The sequence below is a fragment of the Antedon bifida genome, chromosome 4, assembly GCF_963402885.1.
Source record: "Antedon bifida chromosome 4, ecAntBifi1.1, whole genome shotgun sequence".
NCBI lineage: Eukaryota > Metazoa > Echinodermata > Crinoidea > Comatulida > Antedonidae > Antedon > Antedon bifida.
In genome coordinates, this window is record NC_136229.1 from 11632724 (window position 1) to 11637970 (window position 5247).

Below are 5247 nucleotides of genomic sequence, written 5' to 3' on the forward strand. Positions count from 1 at the left end.
AGGAATCTTCCATTTGTTTTGGCCTCACGATCGATCGAAAAGTGGGCGAATTACAGATGAAAAACAAAAATATCAATCCGCGCGCAATGCATTTTGGGATTTATAGCGGGCCGCTATAATTATTAGAATCGACTTATTTTTCACATTTTTAACCGTTTAAAGACGAAAAAAGTTATCGCAATAGGACCATATAGTATTATTTTTACATTAAATATAGTTTGTGATCTTAAATTAGATCTAAAAAACGTAGGGAAGGGGGCTTTAAGCAACAAGGTATCTCGTCTCACATTAAGTTGTGGTACAGTAAGTTAAGTGTCTGATGTACATATGAGTCAAATTCTTGACCCAGTATAATCTTACAAGTGTATTTCTGTATACATTCTAATTCTAATGTGATATAAATTTGTTTAAGATGATCACATGGCATACTAAATTTGTTTAGGCAAGAAAGTATAAACAGTTTTTTTTCAGCTTCGCTAACAAATCTATATATAAATTATGGTTAATTCTGACATAGGCGAGCACAATGCAAAAACTTCGGTACAAATCTCCGCCATGGATACCTACCTTATCTATCTCAGATGTACCGCGAAACGTAGATTTGATAACATTAGTTTTCACATCGACGCTATTGTTCCATATTTCTATTTTAGAAAGATATTATAAAGGGTTTTATAAGACATTTTCTGATTTCAATCGGTAAATTTTAACTTTACGCGCGGTAAGTTATTTCCGGGTTCACGGTAAGGTACTAGCAAGTTCCCTGCATGGTTGGTTTCAACTAAGTTGGCCGTTTGGTTTTTTGTTTATTTTCGGACCGCGCGTGTGAAGGTATAATACTGTAGTACATAAAGATCAAATTAAATATATTCATAAAACATAGGAGTAAATTGTGGGAAATAATTATATAAAGTTACATCGAGAGAATTGATGATAAGAGCTTTTGTTTGAAATCGAATGAAACCCCGATAGCCGAGTTGTTGAGTAAGCTGCCAGGACTTTATGTATACTATGCGCTATCTGTGTCCCGTCAGGACCCTGGGATACTTCTGCCCATGTTGCAAGCTGTCTAAAACGTCTTCCTTCTTAGGCCAAAACGGCTCACTGTGTCGCGGAATAATGTATTATATACCAATTAGGATGGTATTTATTTGAATAAACGCCCGGAACACCTCCCCAATAAAACATCAATTAAAATAATTATCGCCACTCCCCCACCCCTCCCTCCCATCCAAATACCATCTAATTAACGCCCATCCACATTTATACACACAATATTATATTATATTATTATTATGTATATATACTATGCGCTATCCGAGTCCCGTCAGGACCCTGGGATACTTCTGCCCATGTTGCAAGCCGTCTAAAACGTCTGCCTTCTTAGACCAAAACGGCTCACTGTGTCGCGGAATAATGTATTAATATATACTAATTAGGATGGTATTTATTTGAATAAACGCCCGGAACACCTCCCTAATAAAACATCAATTAAAATAATTATCGCCTTTCCCCCAAGCCCCCCCCCCCCCCCACACACTATACGTAAAACGCTATTAATCATCTAAGACACTGTGAAACAGGTTAGTGAGTAGGTTTAGTTTTACGAATATCAAAAGCATTTAAATAATGGTAACCGATCGAAATCTAAAACTTTTTACCCGAGTCATTATCATTCCGAGAACCATCGTCTACACTTCCTAGAGGGGGAGCGAGCGAAGCGAGCTCACCCTCTAGTATCATTAATTTGTTTATCCCATTTTAAATAATCAACCAAACCCCAAGCAGCTTAAGATTGTCAACAATCTTGACCTCTTCATTGCCAATCCTAAGCGCCTGGTACTGGCATAGACCTATTGAGAATAATGGAGTAAATAAAATTCTAGAAAATGTAAACATATTGAATTATGGTTTCAAATATTTACTGTTTAATAGGCCTATATATATAGGCCTATATGATTATATAATAACAGAGTGAAGGGGGCTCAGATAGGGGAATTGTAATATATAGGTCTATAAAGAACACTAAATATGTATTGTAAATCATTATGGTATAATAAAATAAGAGTACTTTAAAATTAAGGAAGCTACAAATGTTATTACAGTAACGCATTGCGTATGATGCTCAATTTTAACCACGACATAATTATAGTGCACCAGCTATTTGTGAGTAATGGTTTGTTATCTTTCAAAGAAAACATCAGAAAATCTATTAACCACTCTAATAATGTTTTGGTTATGTGCATTATGAGAAATGCCCTTTATGGCTCACTAACAGATGCAAACTGGGGATGTTTACTCCAAGAAGAGTTATAATGATCTATTACCAGTTTGTGGTCCGTGGGCTGTTTTTATTTATTTATTTATTTTTTAAAATATTTTATAAAGAGCTTTTATGTAATATGTTCATAAAATGAAAATATCAATTATACAAAGAATCAAGAACATTTAACATTTATGCCTGAATAACTTGGGTAAGATAAAAATAATTCAAGATTACCTAAATCTGTGATTGAACTAACAAGATAATTTTCTGAAATAATCAAGTAGTAGTAACTAAGTAGCTTAGTGCATATTAAACAAGTAAACAAACAAAAAAACCACCCCGAATAATATAATATAATATATATAATAATAGCCGAATGTGACAAAAAGGAATTTAAAAAAAGTTAATTGAGAGAAATTCAAAACTCCATATACATTATTCTATATTTAATGTGAATATACTACCAAAATAAATAAAATAGCCAAAGGCTTGATTCCACTTTACATAAGCCGACTAAGTAATATTTTTTAAGTTTGAGCTTTTTATATAACAAATACTACATCTTCATACATAAAGCTTTTTAGAACAACATTACAAGTTTCAGTAGAGACAATTTCAGGGAACACTTTATGACATAAGTTCTATTGAAAGTCTAGATCACAAAAAAGAAAAATGAATAAATGTTGCAATGTGAAAAGCCATTAATCGAACGGATCTTCTATAATATGTTTGTTTGATCAAGCGTGTATTACTGTGAAGAGTGTCATGCCCACGCATATGTGGTGATGACGTCCAATGGGGACTACCACCTGCTCTCGTTCACGTGAAATGACTTCCGTTTCGTGGTAAGCATCATCATTTTCACTCCTTAAAAGTAATGCATATTTCATAGATATCTTGCGTGAGGTATGGTCAGATACTTTTCATGGTTCATGGCAGTCACTATCATATACTATGGAGCAACAATACCTAACTCAATCTCCCCTATGGGGGATACTATATTTGAATATGTAATATTTCTTATAATATTCATTTTAATGATTAATCGGATTCACTTTCAGTGTTGGTGCATCAAATTATATAATATAAAAAAATTATACACATTGCAAAGAATACTAAAGGCTAGTGGTATATCAACCTATATAATCCTATATACGATAGGCCTAATAAAATGGGCCAACTGTATAAATGAGATGCAGCAGTTGCATTTAACAGAAAATCAATCTTAAACAATTAGCGATTTAAAGATAAAAAAGATCAAGATTCAAAATGTGACCCTCTGCTTGATAAATACAAATGCATTTAGGCATCTGTCATATGCCTACCATAGGCCTCTACCATGGCCCTACCACATGCATCTGCCAAAGGCCCTACCATATGCATCTACCATAGGGACCACAGGCAGCTGTCAAACAGCCTACCACATGCATCTGCCAAAGGCCCTACCATAGGCATCTACCATAGGCTCTACCACAGGCAGCTGCCAAAGGGCCTGCCATAGGCATCTGACAAAGGCCGTACCTTAGGCATCTACCATAGGCCCTATCACAGGCAAATGTCAAAGGGCCTGCCATAGGCATCTGAAAAAGGCTGTACCTTAGGCATCTACCATAGGCCCTATCACAGGCAAATGTCAAAGGGCCTACCATAGGCATCTACCATAGGCTCTACCACAGGCAGCTGCCAAAGGGCCTGCCATAGGCATCTGACAAAGGCCCTACCATAGGCATCTACCATAGGCCCTATCACAGGCAAATGTCAAAGGGCCTGCCATAGGCATCTGACAAAGGCCCTACCATAGGCATCTACCATATGCTCTACCACAGGCAAATGTCAAAGGGCCTGCCATAGGCATCTGACAAAGGCTGTACCTTAGGCATCTACCATAGGCCCTATCACAGGCAAATGTCAAAGGGCCTGCCATAGGCATCTGACAAAGGCCGTACCTTAGGCATCTACCATAGGCCCTATCACAGGCAAATGTCAAAGGGCCTGCCATAGGCATCTGACATATGCCCTACCATAGGCATCTGCCATATGCCCTACCACAGGCATCTGCCATATGCCCTACCACAGACATCTTTCATATGCCCTAACCACAGGCATCTTTCATATGCCCTAGGAATCTTTGCTGTCGGATCTGAAAAATATAGGAGTGGAGTACCCACTACTTGGACCATTATTATTTATTATATATGATAATGACATTTTTAAAACATTGCATCTTTTTTCATTTATATTATATGCCGATTATACAAATATATCTTACAGTAATGATGACATCAATTACATTATATTTGTGAATGGTTTTAGGCTAATAGATTACTATAGTATCATTAAATTCAAGGAAATGTAATTATATTATATTTAGTAATAAGAATAAGAAGGCTGATAATTTTAAAATTGTACTTAACAATGATGACATTCAAAGAGTAGAACAAAATTTCTCGTTGTTTTTATACCATATCAATATCGAAAAGTATAGGAGTGAATCAACAGGATTAAATGTTTAGTTTCTATAAATATCCTTTGCACCTTATAAAATTCTCTTGTTCTTCTTTATTTTTCATATTGTAATGTAGTCTGGGTAATACTTTTAAATCAAATCTTACTAAATTAACATTGCTTCAAAAAAGAATCATACGTAAATCTTTTACAGCTAATCCGGGTCCTCTTTTTAAGGAACTTAATATAGTGTCACTTAAAGATATAAATACTTATCAGCAATATATCTTTGTTCATAACTGTATTAATCATAATTATCCTCATAGATTTTAGGATATGTTTAAATTTAATGTTAATTTCTATAATTACAACACTAGGTCATCCTCTTATATTCATGTCCCAAAACACAGGACTACTATATTTCACCAAAGTATTAGGTACTCTTGTGCAAAACTTTGGAATGTTTTGCCTCTTTCGTTCCAAAACACACACGTAAATAGTTTCAAAAAGATTGCAAAATGTTATTTATTATCAAA

At 35.1% G+C, this 5247-nt stretch overlaps 1 long non-coding RNA gene across 1 annotated transcript; it reads right to left on the reverse strand.

Annotated features, from left to right (window-relative positions):
- Positions 1-1751: 1751 nt before the first annotated feature.
- LOC144839584 (uncharacterized) lies at positions 1752-3806 on the reverse strand. The gene is made up of 3 exons (XR_013611767.1): positions 3788-3806; positions 2501-2533; positions 1752-1853 (listed from the first exon to the last, which is right to left on the reverse strand). It is a non-coding gene; the product is annotated as an uncharacterized LOC144839584 (long non-coding RNA).
- Positions 3807-5247: the final 1441 nt, after the last annotated feature.